General features: G+C 39.2%; 1 protein-coding gene and 1 pseudogene across 6 annotated transcripts in view; both read right to left on the bottom strand.

Moving 5' to 3' along the window:
• Positions 1–26,345, bottom strand: part of ZNF521 (zinc finger protein 521) — a 297,172-nt gene that overhangs the window by 54,455 nt on the left and 216,372 nt on the right. The window lies entirely within an intron of this gene.
• On the bottom strand, positions 7,161–10,253 carry LOC135232717 (tigger transposable element-derived protein 1-like; annotated as a pseudogene).

Here is a 26,345-nt window from a genome sequence, read left to right as displayed (position 1 = left end):
GCTTGCAACAGTCTCTGTATCTAGTTACAGCCCCACCAGGGACAGTCAACCATCCACCCCCAAGCCTTCAGATGAAAACCTTTTCTAACAAGGCCGCCTAGCGCCAATGAAATAACACACATCTGCATATCCACTGGGTCCCATGTTTCTTGTGCTCATGGATTATGTATCTTGCAGCCTCTAATAAAGAAATGCAGTTCTTTGTTTAATGTTTATCTTGTGCTTGTTAAGCAAATGCTAATGTTGTATCAGAATGCTTTAGTGCTATTTGGGTTTTTGGTGATTTACTACAAGACAATCTGCTGTGAAGTAAATTTAGAGAGATGGAGAAAAGGAAAAAATCATTCTGGTTGAAAGAGTGAAAAAGAAAAAATCTTTGACAGAAAAATCAGGGAAAAGGGAATGAGATAGTGTGAGGAGAATGAGGAAGTGAGAGTGCACTCGAGACCACAAAACCTGAGACAGAGGGACAGGCAGACTGAGGGACGGAAACACACACACACACAGAGGACGGGGGTGAGGGGAAAGAAGCAGGTCCCCGTGTGAATCCCCTAACCCCAGGCTGACATGCCCACTTTATCACCGGATAGTGTGCGACCTGGAGCTAGAGAATAAACCCAGGACAATTTCCAAAAGGGATGAGATGATCACTTCCCCTTCAGTGATAAGGTAAACAGTGTCCTGAAGGGTAAACAAAAAATAAAAAAGCCTTTTTTTTGTTGTCTGCCTTTGTGCCCTGATGGTTAGCACTGTGCACTGTTATTCACAGACCACAGGGAAGCCCTAAATTTAATTGTTCATGCCTAGCTCTGCTAGAAATAGGCAAAAATAATCAGAACCTCCCTCCTCCCAATTTCAGGGGGAGGTGGAGGGTGGGGGGAAAGAAAAGAGGGTGGCAGCTTGAAAGCTGATGAATGAATGCCCTTTATTTATCCTTTGGCAAGACGGGCTGTGGATATTCACAGTGCAAACCTTTCCCTCCTGCTTCCCAGTACCTGCAACCCTGTTAGGAAAGCAATGTGATTTTTATACTGAGACATGATGCACTTCGACCCTATTCCACATTTCAGAGAGGAGAGGTCAAAATGAAATCTTCTGCAAGTAAAATTGGAGCATATATATTTTTAGATTAGAGTTATGATCATTTGTTGACAAATTGTGAGGGGAACGATGTCTTAGATGTCTATGTTTTACAACATGTCAAGATCAATTGTGAAGAGGTGAAGATGGAGAGAATAGAATTGTGGGGAGGATAAGGAAGTATTTTGTTCATGAAGTACGCGTTCCACAAATCCCAGCCCTTTCTCTTTCCTCCTCCCTGCATTTCACAAAATAAATCATTTTCCAAAAGGATGAAAAAAATTCTAGGTGGACAAATGAAAAGCAAAGACCTACCATATAAATACACACTCTGCCAAGTGAAAATTACATTCGCATCAAAGAATGCCATGTTAGCTTTCTTCTTGGGTAAACATTTCTATTCTTAACACACTATAGAAGCTGAGGACAAATTTAGTCTTCCTGATTAATAAAATTACAAGTACACTGGTCCTTCAGAAATGGTTCAAGTTTCAAGTTTCCATGAAAAGTGTTAGTAGCTACTGCTTCAGGAAATATGTAATAGAATACCTTCCTCTTTTCTTTAATAAAATATCTTTCAAAAATGCTTTTATTTTTCTTCCGAACATTTTTTTGCTTGATAAATTTACTGCTTTGTGACAGCTGTACATTTGGTCGCTATGAGTTGGAACCAGCTTGATGGTACCTACCCTACTGACACAAAAAGGCTGAACTCAAAGCCCTTGAATATACCAACGGGAGGGAGTAAAACAGACAACAAAGGCACCCATTTGCTACCTGAATTACTGGCACTCTAAAGTCTGGGATTCTTCAAAGCACTACTTTTTCAGTCATCCAGGGCTCTCCTCAAAAAACAAAGTGTAATCATTACCGGTGGGCAGGATTTGGGGATGTGACACTTGTTCTTTGGGTCTGACCAGAAGTTATCAACCTCTTTATGTAATTTCATTTCATTAAATCACATGACCATAGCCGACTTCATTTAGGCTCAAAGCAAATCCTACTGCTGAAAGGTCTCTCTTCCTGTTGTTTTAGCCACTTGGTGCCCATTGGGGGCTATTATTAGAATTGGAATTTAATACCTCTCTTTTCTCCTTTAAATTTAACAGAGGGTCAAAAAAGACAGAAAAAGGAAATCAATGGCACATTTCATTAGCATGCTCTTATACCAAGGGCAGGCTGTGAATCATGGGCTTCACTGTTCATAAAGTATCTCAAAAGCTCTCCAAATAATAAAACACGTGTGTTTAGACCTGTCTTCTCAATGCCTTATAGGGTTTTCCATTCCCATGTCATTAATTCCCATTATATTCCTATGAATAGGTAGCTGTGTTCTGTGTATTCTTTGAGAGACCAGAGGTACCAAATACTAAAAAATGCCTCTCAAAGATGAATGTTTAATCTCAGATTTCCTGCCTTCTCCAGGGGAATAAGGGTGAGAAAGTTCAGGCTTCTTAAGGACCTGGTTCTGGGTAGCCACAGCCTGCCTTAGGCAGAGCCTCATTCCAGTGGCTACACAGAGAGCTTCACCTCCCTTTCTCTGCCAGGATAACCTCAGTAATGCACTGGCCCTATGAGTCTAGACACCCTAGCATCTAACATGGTATATTCTCAGGGATAAACACTTAGGATTTGAGGTGAAAAGATAAAAATCTTGAAAGGTACATTTTCCTTCTGGAACTTTCAGTGACCAGGGTGACCTAAGAGCCATGAGTGACTGGGAGATGTAACTCTGGTATTCTCCAGGGGTACCAGAGCACTGTAGATTCAGCTGCTAAGAATTTTAGGCATTCCATGGAGAAGAGACGGCTGTATCAGTGGCATTACACAAAAGCCACGCTAAATTGTCCTAGAGTCCTCTGGATGGTTGTTGGAATAGAATCCAGGGCAAAATCAGCCAATGGATTCTTAGGGGAGCAGCCAGAATGACAAAATGGGCTGCTTTGGAGGGTGGTGTTGGAATTAGATGATGGGTGGTTTGGAGTTGAGAGAGAATCCAATTGAAGGAAATTGTGGGAACTGAAAGGAAAAAAGGCAACCCCTAAAGCCCTGTTGAGAATGAAGTTTGGAGTACATTAAATTCCTACAGTCTCTGGAACTACCCTACACACTAATTTTCTAAAACTTGTGGGATGCAGTTTTACTTTGGATTGGGAGAATAAGTTCCTACTGAATCAAACCTCCTGCAGATAACAACTATAAATTCTGAACAAAATGCAAAAAATAATTACCCGAAGGCACTGGTAAGTGAATAAAAGCAGGCAGATTCTGGGCAGAGTCAATGCTTGGAAGAAGGGAATAACACAAGGTGGATTTCCTATTTTTTTTTTTAAATGGTGCTTTTAGCTGAATACTGAAGCTAATACTCCAACAGAAAACGGCAGTACTTCTGGCTTAAAGAACTAGAGAATAAAATTTGGAGCAACCAGAGCCACTGGAAAGTAAAGTCAAAGACCTGTAAAGGAGAGAACCTGGGGAGGTCATAATTTTTGACATAGACTTTGCTCAAATCTCTGGCTGACCCCTATGTGACACATGTGCAGGACTGACTGCAAGCAGCCTGCTTAAGGATAAAAATAAAACAAAACTGAACTCACATCTGAGCTGCAGTCCAAGAGACAGAGTTTGCAGTTTCAGTACAACCAAGTTAACTGCCTGCTAAAGCAAAAACGTCAGCCCTCTTTGGAAGAATATAACAGAATCCAGAGTATTCACAACATAAGATCCACTATGCCCAAAATGCAACCCAAAATTACTGGATATACAAATAAAATAGAAAATATGATTCATCTTAAAGAGAAAAGACAAATCAACTCAGAGGTTGGGATTAGCATTCAAGGATTTTAATGCAGGTATTAAAATATAAAGGAAAACTACTCCTCACGACTGAAAACACAGGAAATCTCAGTAGAAAAAAAAAAGAAACTATAAAAATGAACAAAATGGAATTCTAGACTGAAAATACAATTTGTAAAATAATCACTATGTGGGCTTAAGAACATAATGGATATGTCATGGATTGAATTATGTCACCCAAAAAATGTGTGTATCAACTTGGTTAGGCCATGAGTGGCTGTCTTCCATTTTGTGATTTTCCTATGTATAATGTAAATCATAATCTCTGCCTGTGGTTAAAAAGGATTTGGGTGGGACTGTAACACCCTTACTAAGGTCACAGCCTTCATCCAGTGTAAAGGGAGTATCCCTAGGGTGTTGCCCGCACCACCTTTTATCTTGCAAGAGATAAAAGGAAAGGGAAGCAAGCAGAGAGTTGGGGACCTCATACTACCAAGAAAGCAGTGTCAGGTGCAGAGTGCATCCTTTGGACCTGAGGTTCCTGAGCTGAGATGCTCTAACTAAAAGGCAGAAACTGCTATGATGAAAAAAAATAAAGGAAGCCCCAACTATATGTGATCGATAAGAGATGCACTTTAAATATGGAGACTCAGAGGTCCAAATCAAATGGATGGAAAAAGTACATGCCAGGCATACAATACGAATGCTAGAACAGTTATTCTAACATCAGGCTTTAAGATAATACTGTCAGAGATAAGGGGGATACTTCATAATGAAAATTCTGTCAATGCATCATGAAGAAATAACTACCATATTTTTATGCAAACAGTGCTTGCTGTCTATGTTTGTTTGTCAACTGCTCCCTCCCTCTGTGAGGTATTTTCATAAATGTGCAATTTTTTTCAGCAACATGTAAAAAAATTGGCATAGTAGCACTTACGAAAATACCTTGTGAGGGAGGGGGAGGAGCAGTTGGCATACAAACGTAGAAAAATACAGTACATAGTTATAACATGTACAAGCCTAAAAACAGACCTTCAAAATACACAGATTAAAAATTAACAGAATTGAAGGGAAAAAACAGACAATCTCACAGTCAAGGATGGATATTTGAATACCTCTCTTAGCAACTGATAGAACAACCAGATTAGCTTCTTCTCCAAATCAGCAGACACTGATGATCTGAATAACACTATCAACAACCTTGACCTAACTGATATTTATTAGACATGAAACTCAACACTTGTAGAATACACATTGTTTTCAAGTGTACATGCACATGTACCAAGTGACCATAGGTTCAGCCATAGAACAAGTGTCAACAAATTTAACAAGATTGAACCACATACAGTATGTTCTAAAATCACAATGGGATTAAACTCGAAATCAATAACAATAAGATATCTAGAGAACACTAAATAACTATAAGTTAAGACACATGCTTCTAAACTATGGATCAAAAAGAAATCACAAGGGAAATAAGAAAATATTGACAATATTTTGAAATTGAAAACCCAACATTTCAGAATTTGTGGGATGCAGCTAAAGCATTGCTTAATAAAAGGGAATTTACAGCTTTAAATGGTTATATTAGTATAAAATCTAAAACTAATGATTTAAGATTCTATTTTATGAAGCAAGAAAAAGAAGGGCAAATTAAATCTAAAGTCAGTACAAGGAAGGAAATGATAAAGAACAGCAATCAGGGAAATAGAAAACAAATCAGAGAAAATTAACAAAACTCAAAGTTCACCAGAATTGAAAACCTTAGTTACGATCCTCAAGAAAGACAGAAGAACACAGACTAACAATATCAGGGGTGAAAGGGTATCACCATTGATCCTATAGACACTAAAAGGACAATAAAGGAATATTATGAACAACTTTATGCCAACGAATTCGACACCTTAGGTAAAATGGATAAGTTCCTTGAAAAATATGACTTATCAAATAAAAATTGACACAAAATTAAACATAAAATCTCAATAGCCTTTTATCTATTAAAGAAATTGAATTCATTAAGGAACAATGAAGGAAGAAAGGGGAGAAGGAGGGAATGAGGGGAAAAAGAAGGAAGGGAGGGAGGGAGGGATAGAGGAAAGAAGGAAGAAAACTCCAGGCTCATATGCTTTTACTGGTGAATTCTAACAAGCATTGGAGGAAAAAATAAGGCCAATCTTAAAAACAAAAACAACTCTTTCAAGAAATCTTTTACGAAGTCAGCATAATCCTAATATCAAAACCTGAAAAAGATATCATCAACTTTGCATGATTGGCCTACCCTAGAATGGACTCATCCAGCCATGTTGCCATACCAGAAAGGGACACTGATGGATCAATAAAAAAGAAGGAATAAAAAATAAATCACCCTTTCTTATTTAATCCCTGTATCTCATAATAAATAGATTAACCCCTTTAGAATTGAAGAGTGATCTGTGAACAAATGCCTTCGGTTTCCTTCTCCCCAGTGGAGTTTTCCTCATCAGCCAGACATTTTTACCTCCTCTCTGCAGTAAGATACTAGGGGTGAGGGTGGGGGCTGATATGGCAGAGACTTGTGGTTGTTCAAGGAGGTGGGAGAAAGTTGATTTTGGTCACATTCAAGTCCAGCTTTATCAGTAGTAAAGACCATATTTTGGTCAAAAACTTCTTCTTCTTCTTCTCTTTTTTTTTTTTTTTTTTGAGAAAACCCAAAGGATGGACACACACGCAGACACATATAATTTTACTAAATTTGTTCTCGCTTATCCCCTAAGAAGGAAAACAGGGTGAAAAGGAAGAAGGAAAGTTGAACAATTTTTAGAAGAAATAGAATAATCTGCATGTGGAAGTAGGGAGCAAAGAATATAGTGAATACCTCCCCTTCCCCCAACATTGAGGTGGGAGGCAGTGAAGGAACAGGGGTATCACTGGGAGAAAAGAGCTATGAGGAGATGATATTTCTGAAAGTCAGTCCCATTCAAAAAGCAGAAAAGGTATTCACAGAAATTTCAGGATGTAGGTACTTTAAAGAATGGAGGAGCTTATAATTGGAATACCACCATGAATGACGGAAATCTCTACTTCTTTTCACTGGCCTATAGGGTCACTATCAGTCAGAATCGACTCAACAGCAAAAGGAACAGGTTTACTATCCTGAAAGTTGAAGGTTCAAACCCACCCAGCAGCAGCACAGAAGAAAGCCCTATGGAGTTTTTTTTTGTACTCTGTAGTACGTGGAGTCGTCATGAATCACAATCTACTCTATGGCAATGGGTTTGGTTTTGGAATTTTTGGTGGTCAAGGTAGAGTAATGGGAACAAGACTTCCTACCACCTGAAGCAACTAAAAAATAGACAAGATACATGAAACGGAATTTTTCAGACACTGCACATGATGCAGTGTGGGACAGTGACTGTTGAGGGAAGAAAAACACACGAGGTGTGTGCAAAATTGCCCAGTTTACCCCTACGGGTTTTCTAGCCACAGCACAGGGAGGTGCAACTGAGCCTGAACACATGGAGGCCTCACTGAGCTGGGAGCCTAGGGAGGCCAAGCTACCATTCCTAGTGCAGAGTATCCGGGAGGGAGCTGTCCAGAGAGGGAGCGCTAGCCATCTGCAAAGGGTTCTCTCTGAGTCTTACAGCTTGTACTGATTGGTGTGTGCATGTGAACAGAAGCTACCTAAGGCCAGGGAAAATACCTCCTGAGAGGAGCAAGGGGAAAATCCCGCATAGCTCACATATAAGACTAGGTTCTCGCAAATGAGAATAGAAAATTTCATACTTCAGGGGTCACTGGGTAGAGTATTCAGAAGGGTAATGCCTCAGTACGGGCATTCCTCAGAGATTTTGCAGACTCAGTTCCAGACCACCCCAGTAAAGCAAATATCACAATAAAGCGAGTCACACAATTTTTTTGGTTTCCCAGTACATATAAAGGCTGTGTTTACAGTATACTATAGTCCGTTAAGTATGCAATAGCATTATATCTAACAACAATGTACATATCTTAAATAAAAATACTTCATTGCTAAAAAATGCTAATCATCATCTGAGCCTTTAGCACGTTGTAGTGTTTTTGCTGGTGGAGGGTTTTGACTCCATGTTGATGGCTGCTGACTCATCAGGGTGGTGGTTGCTGAAGGTTGGGGTGGCTGCGGCAATTTCTCAAAATAAGACAATGAGGTCTGCCACATAGATTGACTGTTCCTTTCATGAAACATTTCTCTGTAGCATGAGATGCTGTTTGATAGCATTTTACCCACAGTAGAACTTCTTTCAAAATTGGAATCGATTCTCTCAAATCCTGCTGCTACTTTATCAACTAAGTTTATGTAATATTCTAAGTCCTTTGTTGTCATTTCAGCAACGTTCACAGCATCTTCACCAGGAGTAGATTCCATCTCAAGAAACCACTTTCTTTGCTCATCCATAAGAAGTAACTTCTCATCTGTTAAAGCTTTATCATGATTGCAGCAATTCAGTCACATCTTCAGGTTCCATTTCTGATTCTAGTTCTCTTGCTATTTCCACCACATCTGTAGTTACTTTCTCCACTCAAGTCTTAAACACCTCAAAGTCATCCATGAGGGTTGGAATCAACTTCCTCCCAACTCCCGTTAATGTTGATATTTTGACCTCCTCCCAGGAATCACTAATATTCTTAATGTTATCTAGAATGGTGAATCTTTTCCAGAAGGTTTTCAATTTACTTTGCCCAGGTCTATCAGAGGAATCACTATCTATGGCAGCTATAGCCATACGAAATGTATTTCTTAAATAATAAGAACTGAAAGTTGAAATTATTCCTTGATCCATGGGCTGCATAATGGACGTTATGTTAGCAGGCACGAAAACAACATTAATCTCCTTGGACACCTCCATCAGAGCTCTTGGGTGACCAGGTACATTGTCAATGAGCAGTAATCCTTTGAAAGGAATCTTTTTTTCTGAGCAGTAGGCCTCACCAGTGGACTTAAAATATTCAGTAAACCATGTCGTAAACAGATGTGCTGTCACCAGGCTTTGTTGTCCATTTACGGAGCACAGGCAGAGTAGACTTTATGTAATTCTAAAAGGCCCAAGGATTTCCGAAATGGTAAATGAGCACTGGCTTTAATTTAAAGTCATCAGCTGCATTAGCCCCTAACAAGAGAGTCAGCCTGTCCTTTGAAGCTCTGAAGCCAGGCACTGACTTCTGCCCTCTAGCTATGAAGTTCTTAAACGGCATCTTCCTCCAACAGAAGGCTGTCTCATCTACACTGAAAATCTGTTGCTTAACGTCGCTACCTTCAATTATCTCACCCAGACCTTCTGGATAACTTGCTGCAGCTTCTACATCAGCACTGGCTGCTTCCCCTTGCACTTTTATGTTATGGAGATGGCTTTTTTCCTTAAACCTCATGAACTAACCACTGTTAGCTTCAGACTTTTCTTCTGCAGCTTCCTCACCTCTCTCAGCCTTAATGGAAATGAAGAAAGTTGGGTCTTGCTCTGGATTAGGCTTTGGTTTAAGGGGATGTTGTGGCTGGTTTCATCTATCTAGACCACTAAAACGTTCTCCCTATCAGCAATAAGGCTGTTCTGCTTTCTTATCATTCATGTGCTAGCTGGAGTAGCACTTTTAATTTCCTTCAAGAACTTTTCCTTTGCATTCACAACTTGGCTAACCATTTGGCACAAGAGGCCTATCTTTCAGCCTATCTCAGCCTTCAAAACACCTTCCTCACTAAGCTTTATCATTTCTAGCTTTTGACTTAAAGTGAGAGACATGCGACTCTTCCTATCACTTGGATACTCAGAAGCCATTGTAAGGTTATTAATTGGCCTAATTTCAATATTGTTGTGTCTCAGGGAAAAGGGAGGCCCAAAGAGAGGGAGAGAGATGGATGAAATGCTGGTGAGTGCAGGAGTCAGAACACATACGACACTTTTTGATTACGTTCACTGTCTTATATGGGTGTGGTTCGTGGCGTTCCAAAACAGTTATGATAGTAACATCGAAGATCACTGATCACAGATCGTCATAACCGATATAATAATAACGAAAAAGTCTGAAACACTGCAAGCATTACCAAAACATGACACAAGACACAAAGTGAGCACATGCTGTTAGACTTGCTCGATACAGGGTTGCCACAAACATTCAATTTGTAAAAAATGTAGTATCTGTGAAACACAATAAAGTACAGTGCAACAAAATGAGGTATGCCTACAGTGGGGAAAAGTAGCCCTAAATAAAAGGTTGCTCTGGTCCTACCTAACGAAGTTTAAAAGCAAGCCTTGGAAGGATCAAACTGTTTCCAAGTAACTTAACTGCTTCCCAGAACAAATCTTAAGATATTTATAAAATATGAAAATACCCAGCACCTAACAAGGTAAAATTCACAAAGTCTGGAATCCAATTTAAAAAAAAAAAAAAAAAAAAACAATTACCAAGCATGCGAAGAAGCAGGAAAATGCAAGCCGTAAGGCAAAGGCAAATATCAAGCAATAGGAACAGACAAAGAAATGATACAGATGATAGAATTACAGACAAGGACATTAAAAAGTTAACACAACTATATTCCATGTGCTCAGAAAGATAGAAGAAAGATGGAGCATGTTTAATAGAGACATAGAAGTCATTAAAAAAGACCCAAATTGAACTTCTAGGGATAAAAATACATTGCATGAATTTAAAAGCAGATTAGACATCACAGAATATTGGCAAATTTAAAGCACAGCAATAGAAATTATTCAAAATGAGACACAGACAGAAAACATGTGGAAAAAAAAGGAACCCACCATCAATGAGCCAGCTGTGGGACAACTTCAAGCGATCTAATATATGTGTAATTGGAGTTCCTAAAAAGGGGTGGGGGGGCATAGCTACAGAAACAATATTGAAAAACAGGGAATTGTCGGCTGAAAGATTTTCATGGACATAAAAATTGTGGAGATTATGTGACTGTTTCAATTCTCTACTATTTTCATCAGTTTTGGTATATACTATTTTCTGAATACTGTACCTAAAACTATATTATACCTGGAAGCCTCTAATATTTTGAAGCCCACAAGCCCACATTTTGGTCTGGAACCATGTATCTTATCAAACAGGTGAGTGGTTTTCAGAATCATTCAAGAGGTAAAATGAAGTTATAATATAGTTTTACCCCGTACTTTTTCTGAACGTGCATGTTGATACATGACTGATGAAGCATTTAAGAAAATAATTTCTTACCTACAGAGAGAAGGTTTTCTCCCTCTGACCTGGAAAAGGGCAGCTTATGTATGTGAAGAAGGAAAAGAAATTTTTTGTCACGGTTGTAGAGAAAAATCAGTAACTTGTGAGTGGCTGATATTATTAGAGACCAGAAGCTATTAAGTTTTATAGTATAACAAGAAAAAAGGGAAGAGAGAAAAAACATCAGAAACAAGCTCCAAGAAGAATGGAAAATGAAACTTGGTCCAGTCAGAAAGGTGTAATTCATAAACACTCAGAAATCATAGATGTTTTGGTGTGATCAAACACAAAACACTTCATTTATGGATTAGGATGATAATTGTAGAGATGAACAATAATTATTTGATTTGAAGTACTGCACTTGGTCCACTTAATACAGAAGCAGAAGAAGAAACCACTGCTTTTTTTTTCTTTTGCCTCAAAGATTTGTTTAGATACCATAGTAATAAAAGGATTGTTCTAAAGCATACTTCATTTTTTTCCACAGGCACAAACATACCACTGGCCACTGAAATACTGAGCTCTATCTCAATTTAAAATAATACACAGAAATGACAAAGAAACTGGTGTAAGGACAAAGGAGAAAACAACTACCTCCTTACTCGTTTTTAAAATACGAACATTAATATTCTCTCAGTCAAAAAAAAACTTTTCTGGTGCTAAAGGTTATTAACCTGCGTAGCGTAAGGGAAGGAGGTGGGATGCATGTGTCCTGAATAATAGCCTTGAGCCCTGTTCACTGAAGCCAACAACTTCCTTACACAGGGAACGGGACATAGATGGAATGTGTACACTGATTTTACAAGTGATTCCAACGTAACCTAAAGAGCATGTTGATGCGCGTGAAAATATTCTGTAGTATAACACTGAACTACCTTGATTTACTATGTTTTCTACAGGAAACACTGATCTTCTATTTAGTTACTAATAGTTTTGGATTCTCAGAATTTGAAATACTTTTGAGGGCTCTGGTTTGGACGACTTAGGTCTCTTGAAACACCTACCCAGGAAAGAAATTATTCCTCCTTTACCTTTTGATACATTTCCACTTTCTGCCTTGGAAGCCATTCCAATTCACTCCATTGGTTATTATTTTCCTAAATAGCCATTTCAGGACCTTTCAGTGAAGGCTTGAGAGGCTGGGAGCCAAGACATCTAAATCCTGGCCCCAACTCTGCTTAGGCCTGGGGTAAGTCCCTGAATCTTTCTGGATCTCAGCTTTCTCATGGAAATAGGAAGCAGACAGAATGCTAAGTGTCTCTACATCTCTCTTCTCTTATTTTCCATTGAGAGGGGTCAGGAGGGCAAGAATCTTTACAGTCTTCTTTTCTTTGTAACTATCTCCTTTTTTCTTCCCTCCCCTTTCCCATTCTGTAAGCCATATGTATAATATCATTAACAAGTAAGAGTATCTGGGAAAAGAGACAGTGTGGGAAGAACCAAGGTAACAATCATAATTTTTTTACTTTATTAACCCCAGTTCCTGAACTACATTTTTTTTTTTTTCCCCTCTCCTCAGCATCCTGGCCACTTGGGCCTTGCTTCAGAAACTAGGTAATAAGTGAGTAATGGCATTGCTCACAGACTATTTTTGATGAGCAGAGTAGTAATATGACAAATGCTGAAGAATTGGGAGAGCCTTCATAAATTTATGGTTTACATATTAGCCAACTAATTTCAGAAGAGTAATTTTTTTTTTTTTTTGGCTTCTTTTATTTGTACTGAACTCTTTTTTCTTTCCTTTCACCCAGATTTCTTTCCTTGCTTTTGTTGTATGGATTATTCTCATTTGCTAAGCAGATGAGATCTTATCAATTGTAGAAACAAATTCACTATGCCGACTGCATTCACAACCAAAAAAAAATTCTGTCTAAATTATAGCAAATAAGCAGAAATATTTTGTACTAAAAAAATCAAATATCTGTGTTAAATATACTGCCTCAACAGTGTTAACATTTACCAAGCCTCCTATTTTAAACCATAGATATCAGAAAAACGTATGTGCAAATGCTCTGAGTTATATAAATCCAACCTATAATCATTGTAACAAATAGTTCTACATCAGGAAGGTTTCTAATGCTCATGGAATTTTTTTATTATGGCACTATGCTAAAATATTCAACAAAAATTTCCTAAGTACCATTTATGAGCACAGTATATAAAAAATAATTTCAATTAGTTGATATCATATGTCTACCATTAGTATCTTCAAAGAGTCTTAAAGTATGAGAAAATATCTGCCTGAGATATAAATTCACTTTCAATATTTGATCTCATAAATTCAACAGTTTATACCTCAAGGGAAGGTGTGGATTTTCTTCTGTTTTTATTTACACTGAAAATTGAATCTTAACCAGGCCCATGGGAACATAGTAGACAATAGCCCATTGTTGAACATTAGTCTTAGTATTTATCTAATTTATTGATTAAATGAAATGAGGTCTCTGATTTAACACAAGAGTTTCACATTTTATATTTTTCAGAAAAGTCTGTAGAATTGTTTGATTAATAATACATTTCGAAGAAGTCTATTGATTTGCACTAATTTGGCCCAATACTAAGAAACATCAAGACATACCTTAATGTTCAACCTGTGGCTCAATCTCTCTTTCTAAAATGAAATGATAACCAGTGAGTCTCTTGACTGGTTCTAGCTTGTGTGTGTGTGTATGTATTTAAACAATTTCAATTACAAGTTAATGTGAGATTGCATTTGTCATCTCTTTGGCTATATGGTAACCACATAAGGGTTTCTAAGTGGGTGCTACTTTAAGTAATTTAGGATCAAACTGACCAAAAAAATAGTGGATTTGAGCAAAACCAGTATTGTGCTGTATATCTGAGAGAGATAGAGTGTGTGTGTGTGTGTGTGTGTGTGTGTGTGTGTGAGAGAGAGAGAGAGAGAGAGAGAGAGCATCGTAACTTTTCTCCAGGGAAATACCCCAGTGTGGATTTAGTTTTCAGAATCTGCTTTTTTAATATTATGAATGGAATGGCTGTGGCTTAGGGAAACTGCCACTTGGCTTTGCTATTGTTTCTAAAGGATAAACTTGCTGTTAGTCTGTAACAGTTGATGATTCTAAGTTTTAATGTGGATTTTAGTCCATATTTTGCAAATGTCTGAACATTACTTGACTAAGAAATTAGGAAATGGTGTATTTTATTTTACATTCCATTTCTAGCTGTAGCAACCTTTTTTGACACTAGAAGACATTTTGTGTGCTATATCCCCTTGAATACAGTTTATTATAATATAAAATTTTTATACAATTTTTCCTTCTATATGTTGTTTAAAGCACTTGGAGCTTAGGAAGAGCCCCCAGGAACAGGACATGTTCCTCTAGGACGTCTCATGGGAAGAAATAACCTTGAAAACTTGAAAGTGGATTTGACTACCTGTTAGTACAGGCCACATGGTAAAGCCCCAGCAACCCTATCTCACCCTGAACCCGTCCCAGGTCCCACAAGCAATCCTTGGTTTCTCAGTCGCATTGAACCAAAAACAACCCTGCCTCCTCCCGAATCTCCTAACTCTGGAGGATGCAGCCTCATAAAGTCAGTCTGCTGATATTATGCTTACAGTCTTCATAGTAAAGCTATAAATTTAAATGAAGTAATAGCTACTCTGTGTTCTAGTTCCTCAAATGAATAGTTCATTCCATATAAATAGAGGGATTATTAATAATCGCATTCTGCTTTTCTATTCCCTCTGCAGTTTCAATTAGTTATACAGACATTCACTTCCTTCTCTTTACCTGTGTACTATTTAAAAATCTTTCTTCAACTGAGGAAGCAGCTCTGTTTTGTGGAATAAGTATAGGGACTCATGAGTAATATTTACCTCCAGGGGACTATTTAGGGGCTGAACAGAAGCCACGTACAAACACTCTAGGAATGTCTTTCAGATGGGTAGAAGTCTTTTCATACCTTGAATTTTCATACACGGGAGAAAGGCACAATAAGGTAAATCTTGGAAATTAGGAGAAAATTTTAGCCCTAATACGTACATTGATTAGCTTGTATTTAGAATATAACATAAAATTAAAAATGAAAGCAAACCAAACCATTAAATTTTATAACTGATGCATATGTATCTTTTGGCACAGTTGGCAAGGATGTCTCACTCTGACAGCTCCCAGTGGTGCAAACTTAGATATGCCATCTGACCTCTCTAGACTTCGTTTATTTATTTGGGTGACTCATAAGGTCTGTGCTAGATCTACAAACACTATGGGTTTGTCACGTTGGTATGAAACACTTTAGGAAAAGGGTAACTCGTGATTTAGTGAGGGAGACGTGGGTTCGATTCCCAGCCAATTCACTTAATGTGTAGTCACCACCAGTCAGTCAGTGGAGGCTTGCATGTTTTCATGATGCTGAACAGGTTTCTGTGGAGCTTCCAGACTAAGACAGGACTAGGAAGAAAGGCTTGGCAATCCACTTCTGAAAATTAGCCAGTGAAAACCCTATGGATGACAACAGTCCAATCTGCAACCAATTATAGGGATGGAGCAGGACTGGGCAATGTTTTGTTCAGTTGTACATGGGGTCACCCTGAGTTGGGAGCTAATTTGACAGCAGCTAAGAACAACTTTAGGGAAACTCAGAATGACAAATGTCGCAAAGTTATAGTTTAGTTACAAAGGCAGAGATATGCCATACCACCAATGACTGAGAGGGCTGAGTGGGCAATTCTAAGACAAGAAATAAAGTAGAAGCTATATTTAGGGAAAGTGAGTCATCGGTCTGAAATAAAAAGGAGATATTTGGGTGTATAGATACAATGACCTTACACTGGAAATAAAGGCGAGGTTGTTGAAGGCCTGGAGCTCTGAAACAAGGATATAGACTTAGGTCTGTAGATAATGGGCATTAGAGAGTGCAATAAAAAGAACTGAAGACTCTCCAGTAGGGGAGTAACATAATAACAATGACAAATTTTTATTGCACACTTACTCTATGTAAGACATCCTTCTACGTGTTTTACATGTACTTTATGTTTACGAAAATAACGTGTACCTTCTATGTTTGTTTGCCAACCGTGCCCTTCCCCCAGGAGGTATTTTTGTAAATGCGCTACGCTGTTGCTGCAAAAAAAAAAAAAATTTAGCATAGTGCACTTACAAAAATACCTTGCAGGAGGACAGCATGGTTGGCAAACAAACATAGAAGGTGCACGTAATTTGTGTAAAAATAACAGTATGTAGGAAAAAAAGTCCAACTAAAATGAGAGATAGAATGATTTTCAGGGAAGCAAAGAAATATAAATTATCTTCCTAAATTTGATTTTGCAGAAGCATTTACTGCACTAAGAAATTGTGTGTACATTTTAACTATGGTAATCCTTTATTACAGTGAAGTTTTATTTTTGGAAGAAAACATATGCACAGTGTTATTAGTCATGTTTGTGAGTTTATGAGAGTGTTTAATAATAATAAATAAAAACAACAGCCAAAAAAAGAAAAAAAAATGCCACAGGTATGCCAGAGACCACAAACCCAGATCTGCCACCAAACAGATCTGGTTTTGTGGTCCCTGGCATACCTGTGTACAAAAATGAGTATCTTCAGGAATGGCTGGCAAGAGTTGAGAGAGAAAGAGGGGGAAACAAGCATACAAGAAAGAGACGATTCCTTCTTACTGCTCCTTTGGCTTCCAATCTTGTCCCCTTTAGTCCACATTGATGCCAGAATGACCTTGTTACAAGAATATCTGAGCACGTTACTCCCCTGTTCAAATTGCTCAATAACACCCATGAGGTGCAAGATAAAACCTAAACCACTTAGCATGGCATACAAGGTCCATAACGTTCTGATCAGGATCCTCCTGCTGCTCTGTCCAACCTGGACCATTTCATTCCAACCGCCATATTTACAATGTTCCCCAAGCAGTTGTGCACAAGCAAGAGAGTCCTTCTCTGGCCCTGCAAACCCCTGCTCAGTCTTCAAATGTCAGTTAGAGAGTTCTTTTCCTGGTAGTCTCCTCTGAGCTTCTCAGGCCACCTTAAGATAATGTTTCCTATGCTCCAGTTGACCCTGGTGCATACCCCTGATAAGGCAAATATTGCATCATGATGTATTATTGTTTACTTGCACATCTGGCTCCTTATTTAGCCCGAGTTTCTTTGGGGAAGCACGATGCTATATTTATCTTTATATCCCTAGTCTCTAGCACAGAGCCTAGTAGGTGTTGAATAAATGATTGTTGAATAAACACAAGGAGCTGAATATTCAATCTCTGATTCACAGCAACCTCTATGGTAACCACCCTCGCCCGTTATTTTAATAGTTCACACCTCTCCAATTAATTCTCACTTGTGTATATAGTGAACTCTTGATTATTCACAAGGGAATTATCCACATTGTAGTTTAGTGTAGCAAATTTTACTTTTAACTCTTGTTGACATCACCAGCTGTTTACTTATGTCCTTCACTGACATTGTCACCAATTCCATCTACTTTTACTCCCACTATATGTCAAAAGCGCAACAGAAGCTGGAAAAAATAAGGAATTTTTAAAGAAACAAATACTTATTTGCCTCTCCCTATCTAAGATGGTTTTTTTTTTTTTTTTTTATCTAAGATGGGGAGCACGGGTGGTGTAGTGGTTAAATGCTATGGCTACTATTCACAAAGGTCGGCAGTTCAAATCCACCAGCTGCTCTTTGAAAACCCTTTGGGGGAGTTCTACTTTGTCCTCTAGGGTGGCTATGATTCGTAATTGACCCAACGGCAATAGGTTTACCTAAGATCTAGGAGCCCTAGTGGCACAGTGCTTAAAGAGCTCAGCTGCTAACCGAAAGGCCTATGGTTCAAACCAACCAGCAGCTCCACAGGAGAAAGGTGCAGCAGTCTGCTTCCATAAAGATTACAGCCTTGGAAGCCCTATAGGGCAGTTCTACTCTGTCCTGTAGGGTTGCCATGAGTCAGAATTGACTCAACGGCAAAACAGGTTTGGTTTTTTGGTTTTACTATCCTAGTGTTTCACAACTTTTAACTTTTTCAGTTTCTTTGGATTCACCAAATTAATGATCTAATGAAATAGTAAGGTGCTTAGTAATAAAATAAGTACAACTATATACTACTAAGATAATCATACATTAAAAACTATCTTCAATTTCAGACTGCTAGTAAAGATAAAAAATAAACACTTTAATCTCAGCACGGTGTTTTTTTGTTGTTGCTGTTGTTATGTTTCCCTGAGTATGCCATATGAAACTATTTTTTAGTGTCATTTACATTAAACTCTTGAGCTGCTGACTGTGCCTTCAATTCTTCTGAAGGCCCCCGGTAGTGATTCTTCTTTTACGTTTAAAAGCCTAATGAACCCAGATTTTCAAAAGTAGCTAATATTGGGTTGAGGGCCAAACAATATAATGATGCAGAGCTACTTGCATTATTCCTGGAGCTATTTGATTTTGACAAGCCCACATTTGGTGATTAACATGAGAATGCCCCCTTGGGCCGTTCTCCTGTTAGCTAAAATATCTTATAAATTACTGTAATAAAAGGGGAAAAAAAAGGAACACACTGCCTGTCAACGTTTCAACTTATCTAGCAAGAGGAGGAGACAAAGCCCTGATCCTGAAGCACGCAGATGCCAAATGGGACATAAATTCTACTGTCTGCCCCACCAGGAGAGCTGCCTGCCCAACAGAGAGACACGCACACAGCATCGACTGGTCCCCCAACAAAAGACGTGTTGTTCTGTTGGATAGATAGTATTTTTATATTCCATAATCAATTGTCACTTACTCAGCGATATCATATTATCTATAAATGCCAGGTCAGTGGACCCAGCATCTGTAATTGAGGAAGCAGCTTCATATATTCTGTTTTAAGGTCTCCTGGTAGAATTTAATAAATAATGTTACCTACCCCACCCATGATGTCAAATATAGTCTGATTTATTATCCTAATCTAGATGAATGTATTAACATGGCCATAATATAGATCCCATGGACATATGTGGTGAGGAGTCAAATGTCTTCCTTCATTCCTTCTGTTTGCTCCAATACAAGAAACTGGAAGTGGAGAAATGCTCAAGTTTTATAGCTTATTTTCCTGGGGCTAGGATTTAGCAATGATGTAATTCTACTTCTGGCAAGGAGAATTAAAAATCTGTGACTATTTCCTCAGAATTCACTTCTAAAATTCTCAAAGTCCAAAATTTTTTTTGTTTGTTTCACCCGTATACACATTTTTTAGCCTATTAGAGATATACAGGCCACTAAAAAATAATTATGATACACAAGAAACAAATTATTCATAGGTAACAGAGACAAATGTATGTCTCAATATACCATACTGGTATATTCTGAGTATCAGGTAGTCAAGACATATGCAACAAATAACATCTAAAAATAAACTTTATTTTCTCATACTACAGTATTACCTACTGTTACCAAACCAACTTTCATTATCATCAATTTATTTTAATCTGGGACATTACCCATACTATTTTGAGTTCACAGCAGCTGCTGATTGAACAATAGTTTTCAATGTCTATTACTTAGGGTCTTTTTTTACACTCAGTTAAAGGCCTGAGGGAATCAATGGATATAAAGTGTAGACTTATTGATAAAAATTCTGGGCCTGCAACAGAATATAGCTCAAAAATAGCTGTGTTTAATCCATAGCAGACATCATTTGCTGCTACTGCTGAATTTTAACAGGAACAGATCCAAAATCATGTCAGTGTTCCCATTTTTGTGCCACAGAGTAATGACATTTAATCAGGAATATTACTACACTCTTTTGGTGACAGCTGAGACACAAACCCAGCCAGCTGATGCAACTCCTGTCCTACCAATGGCGGCCTATAAACAGCAACCATACACAGGAAGCTGCCTTACCTTGTACAGACCATCAGAGGAAATTTTACACAACAGGGCTTGCAGATCAACTGCTGCTGAGGTCCAGCATGCTTCCTAAAGACTTTGGCAACCACCCTACAGTCTCCACCATCCCCATGGCCAAAGGAAGCTTAAGGAAGAACCTGTCCTAGAAGACCTTCTCATGTTACAGTGCCGCAGTCACCAGGTGTGAGACATGAAGTTTACAGAATACATCCGCCATAGCGCCTGCACGCTTAGATCAATGGCCTATAATTACCTGGGAATTACTTGGACACAAATCAATGGTGTATTACGTTTCATTCATAATAAGCAGGGTAACTTTTGCCTGGTCTGTGAACGTCAAGACAAAGGCAATATTCCCATCTGCTGTGCTGCCTTCTACCACCTGCCCAAATGGGTACTGACCCAGCCCAGAAAGACTGGGAATATGGGGAAAGTACTTGGGTCTGCACAGTCCACTCTGCGGTGGCTACAGGTTTTCAGTCAACCCTGTGCTGGTCTAAGATTGACATCTCTGAGATAAAAGGCTCCACATTCCATTAGATGTCATTGGCCTGGCCGGCCTCCTCCCCTGGCCATGCCCCAAGGGACTGTGCCACATTTCCATGACATCCTTCAAGCTCTCCATTCCAGTTCAACACTTGGCAGCAATTTCCCCATCTTACAGCTATCACTGAAAAAAAAAAAAGGTGTGTGTGTGGGGAGAAGTCCCAAGGAAGTGGTGGGGAGGGTTCTCTTAGTGCTATCCGATCAAACACGGAATGTACAGCCCCATAACTAAGCTGCCACAAATACACCACTCTATCTGTAATACTTCTTAAAAGTAAAGAACAGAGCTGGAGTCCTGCTGGATTTCCCTTAGCAACCTGACAAGAGCCCACAAGGTCAGCTAGCAGGAAGCGTAGAAAATTATACAGTGGGGAATTATCAGCTAAATTATTTCACTATACTCAGGATTTTTACTGTTCCTCCCAAGACAGGGGCCTCTTGCTACCCATATTAGAAACATGAATAAAAGGACAGGAATGACAAAAGGTGGGAAAAAGAAAAGGGAAAATTATTAAACGGCTTGTTTATATTTTTTTATTATTATTTTTTGGCTTTGTTTTAATGCAACTCCTTGAGGCGACTGTCCAGGGATCCAATCTGCTTGTTTGCTTTCTCTGGCCATGATGTTTCTTATCCTTTTTGTTTGGGGTGGAAGGGGGTTGGGCTGGAGGTTGTCTCCCAATCAGGCTTGCTTCACCAGCTACAGCAGCAGGAGCAAGCATGATTTATCAATTAACAGGTAATGAAAAAAATTCTCTGCAATTAAAGATATGATTTTGCTCAAACAGGAAGCAGCACCATACAACTGTGTACCTCTGAGGAATACTCAGCTCCTGTCACTAATGTGGAACACAGCTAATTTTAACAGAGAGTGTGTGGGCCCCTTGGGGGACTCCATGTTGATGAAGGAATATACAGTAGGGAACCCCCAGAGGACCCAGCTGATTGGAGAGCCTCAGGAAAGGTGTAGGGAAATTACATTTCCTGTTTCTTAGGAGAGTTATTAAAGGGAAAGGCAGCTTTAATCACTGAAGGACCAGTTGCTGTGTTATTTTTGATTTATATACCAAAACAATACCCTTTATTCCTTGGTTGCTTTTTAATATATATGTCAGCTTAGTCAATATTATATTTCAGTATAACATATAAACAGCTGTAGGATCTTGTTAAAAACATGAAAGGTTTTGAAAGATTACACGAGATAAAATATATTATTTCTACTCAACTGAAAGTCGGAGAAAATTAGAGTAGACAGGAATTCTCCCTTTTTTTTTCTTTCACTTAAATCAACAAGCTTTTTTTTTTTTATTTTATAGAAATGCACCATGAAGTTTCCAATGATGTGAAAAAAAAAAAAAAAAAGTTGTAGGGTTCCCAGTGTTTTCTTTTTCTGGATATACAGACTGTTTGCTCAGAAGCAAAAAATTCATTTCTATACAATAAATGCAGAAAGGACAGAGTAATTTGTTTAAATTATGTTTATGTCAATTTGCCTAAAATAGTTCTATGTAGTCAACATTTTACATCAATAATTCAATAAATTTTAGGGATGAAGGACCTGTCCGATCACCTAGTCCAACCCTTTTATTTTTCAGGTAAGAAAACAAAGCGTCAGAAAGGCTGAACAGAAATAATAATAATAACAATAATGCTCACATTGGTTGGATAATTACTCTGCTAAGCACTGCTCTGAGCTCTTTGCATATATTATCTTATTCAATTCTCCTAACACCTGTATGAGGGAAGTATTATTATTATTACCTGTTATTATCATTAATTTCATTTAAGGAGAAGCTTGGTCTTAGACAGGTTAAATAACTCATCCCAGGCCACATGTGAGAAGGGCAGTGGCAGGGTGTGGGACCAGGCAGTCTGACTCTAGAGCCTATGTCCTTAACCACAGAACTACACCATTTCTCCTGTCACACATTGACTAGAGGCATAGGCACTAGACCCAGAAGTTCTGTTTTCTGGTCTAGCAATAAAAAAGAAAACCATTTGATATCTATTAGATTATGCGGAAATACTCGATTCACCAACAGATCACCTTGCAAATGTTTAATATCAAGTCGAAAGTTCAATAACAATTCTGAGTTTTAAACCAAATGGGGCACCAAATATGTGAGTGTGTTGAAGTCATTAAGTTGTTTGCTGTTGAGTCTATTCCAATTCATGGTGACCCTACAGGACAGAGGAGAACTGTCCCATAGGATTTCCTATGCTGCGATCTTTACAGCAACAGATTGCCAGGTCTTTCCTCCCACAGAGCCACTGAGTGGTTTCAAACCAACTTTTCAGTTAGCGGAACACGTAACCATTGCGCCACAAGGGTTCCTAGGTCGTTGGACTAAATCCAAAACCAAACCAAACCCGTTGCTGTTGATTCCAACTCCGACCAACCCTATAGTGCAGAAGAGAATTGCCCCATCGGGTTTCCAAGGCTGTAAGTCCTCATGAGAAGTAGACTGTCACATCCTTCTCCCCAGAAGCAGCTGGTGGGTTTGAATTGATGACCTTTCGGTTAGCAGCCAAGCGCTTATCCACTGTGCCACCAGGGCTTCTTCGTTGCTGGACTAGGGGGATGCAAATCCCCTAAGGGAAAATGTAGAAGTAGGCTCCTACTGCTGTGACCTCTGACCTCGCAGAAGGAATCCTTCTCTGTCTCCCTCTAACCCCCAGGTTCAGTCTCCCCACACCACAGTCCAGTCCAAATCTGATTACATTTATAAAAAGAAGTACCCCATTTCTGCTGTTTTTTAATTTAATTGAGAGACTGTGTGTTAACACAGCCAAAGTCTATAATGATCCTCACTAACATCCTCACCGAAAACCCCTCTGCTTGCCAGAGCAGTGTTAAAGAACAATCCTCACCGAAAACCCCTCTGCTTGCCAGAGCAGTGTTAAAGAACAACTACAATGTGCGGTATGAGCGCAAACAGCTCTCCTTTAAAAACACAAACCCCAAACACTACAGTCTAGCCACCATAAGTGACGGAGAAGCCTCCTTCAAGCCCTGCCCCACAGTATTACCTCGGGCAAAGGTTTCCTCTTCTGTGGGAATCAGAACATTTGGAAATAGGCTGCCTCTGCCAGCTTTGTTCTTGTTCCTTTGGAGGATTCCGCTGACAGTTCCTAACTGCATTATCAGGATTTGTCTTGCTGGTAATGGCCAATTCATTTGTATTACTACATTTAGACCTTACACTAAGCAGACAATCACAGGTATGAAGACGGCTTCCATAGATTGCAGTGGAACTGACTGCTCTGAGTGACTCAGAGAAAAATATCAGAAAGAAACCAAGTCCATCTCCCTCCGTTTTCCTATGCTGCCCCCTTATAGACAGGCAGACAGGCAGACAGACAGACAGTGTATATGCACGTGCACACACACACCCCATAAACCCCAGCAGTAAGCCTCAACCTCATTGTGGAAGGACTGGAACAGACACATCTAGTCCAATGCCTTCATTTAACAGATGAGGAAACAAGTCCCAGGGAGGACAGGAGGCTTGCCACATGTTAGCTAATAAGTGCAAAGCCAGGGCTTGATCCTAAGGACATCTGACTCCAAATCCACTGTTCTTTGTACAGCACCATTTCACCGAAAGCATAAAAAAGCCTTTGTTCAGATTTTTTCTTTCCACAGTCCTTGTTTAGTGACTCCATTTTGCAAGTGATCTCATGCTTTCTTCTTCAGGATTCCACACAGGCACAGTCACCTACCTGTGTGGGGCCCCAGTGGTAGAATCAGACATACAACAGGCCAAGGGTTTCCTAGGAGGCCCCATACCAGGAATCCAACCCTTCCCACATGGTTTATACCCTGGTCCAGTTACTTGGACAGTACCTCTCTGGGATTCATCATTGCCTACGCTCTGAAAACAAACTGAGCATACTAAAGATATCAACTCTCTCTGCATTTAAAAACTTGGGGTGTCAGAGGACCAGTCTCAAAGAACTGGTGAAAGAAAATAAATATTAGGAAGTTATTTAGAGGTTCAAAATTTGAAAAAAATAAGGCTCACCCTGAGTCATATTATAATTTTTATAGGTACAATTTGTACCTATCTTTCAGTAGATGAGAGAGGTGGCACACGAGAAACGGATCATTAAACAGTAGTGTGAAACCAGGGAAATTAACCAGCTGCTGTGAAAGCCACCTCTCTTATTCTCTGAGAAAGAGAGAGTCGAGGGTGGGGGTGGGGAGGAGAGAGCACAGGAAAAGCAGGAATAAAGGAGCTGATCATACCGATAAAACATTAGCTTAGAAGTCTGTGGACTGTCTTTAAGCTAATGAACGGAAAATGTCTGATCACAAAAAAATAGTAACATGTAAAAGATCTTGCATACTTTTGAAATTGTAATAAATGTGAGCCTACAAGGGCCTTGAAGATCATTTCATTCAATGCCCTGACTTAATATAAAAGGAAATTGACGTTCAGGGAGGAGAACTGATTAGAGTTCATGTCAAGTTGGTGGCAAGAGTCTGGCCTTCTGACTCCCAGTCCTGTATTCAACCCACTAGCTCACACTGACTCACCATCCAACTTGCCAAAATGCAGAAGAAACCAAACCCAGTTGCAGCTGAGTCAATTCTGACTCATGGCGACCCCAGGAGTGTCAGAGTGGAACTTTACTCCACAGGGTTTTTCAGTGGCTGATTTTTTTGGAGAATACCGTCAGGCCTTTCTTACAGTTTTCAGTTAGGTGCTGAGTGCGTTAACCGTTTACACCACCCAGAGAGCGAGCCCTTTTAAGTCAAGCAAATACATTGTACAAGACAGTTGGGTCCTGGCTGTTTAGGTATTTTTCTGAGCAGACGGGGGGAAATCTCTCTATTGGGAGGAGTGTATGTGACTGGTTTGTGTTGCTGAGTAAGCATTCTATGTGCCTCAACCAAGATAAAAATACAAAAAGATTAAAAACAAAAGACCTTAAGAGCAAATGAATCTGTAGCAGAAGTTAAAGCAAAATAAATAAAGGCATAAGAGGTGTCATGTGAACACACAGTGTCTTATGGTCCAGAACCTTTGGGGAAGGCATGATGAAATGGAAGTAGGACTACCATCTTCTGAATGCCTTCATTACAGGTGTTAGCTCATTCAGTCTCCACAGCCCTATTTTTCAAATGAGGCCAGAAATGTTAAGTAATATGCCTATTACATACAGAGAGCCAATATTCTAGCCCAGGTCCACCCCAAAGTCCAAGTCCTTTCTCTGCAGCCATGTTATTTTCTATCTACAAATGCTCTGGGCTGTAACATAGGAGCTGTCATTGGATAAAATGAGGCTATGGTACCAGTCATACTTTACCTCTTATTTGCTTCATGAAACCACAAATTTGAAATTTCTATCTATCCCTCAAAGGAATGAAAAGGCAGTCTTAGCTTTCCCCTCTTATCCCACTCTGAAACTTGGAAGAACAAAAAGGACAGCAGCCAACATTAAGGAAAGTAACATCTCTCGGCTAAGATTTCTGTGCCAAAGAAAGAGATGAAGCAGGAACAAAGTAACAAATTATATTGTCAGAGAAAATGTGAACTTTTTGATTGGGGATGACATTTATTTTAAGTGTGCAATGACGGCAGGGAATCTGTCAGGGTAAGACATGGCAGAGGTTTCAGCGTTTGTTAAGAGTGTCGTGGGAATTTAGCTAAAACTGTTAAAACTGACACCATTGGCTTTTGTTAACACATTAAGCATGGGAAAAGTGCCAGTCAGCATATCCTCCATAGCATCACTCCAGTTCAATCATCTGGAAGATGCATAATACGGGGTGGGATAATCATGGCTACATTTTTCAACACATGGGGAGGCAGAGGGGAGAAGGCCGGTGCCATTTTGATAAGAATGACAA

This window comes from Loxodonta africana, chromosome 11 (assembly GCF_030014295.1).
Source record: "Loxodonta africana isolate mLoxAfr1 chromosome 11, mLoxAfr1.hap2, whole genome shotgun sequence".
NCBI classification, from domain to species: domain Eukaryota; kingdom Metazoa; phylum Chordata; class Mammalia; order Proboscidea; family Elephantidae; genus Loxodonta; species Loxodonta africana.
The sequence above is the reverse complement of the archived record's forward strand: the minus strand, read 5'-3'. Positions and strand labels throughout refer to the sequence as shown.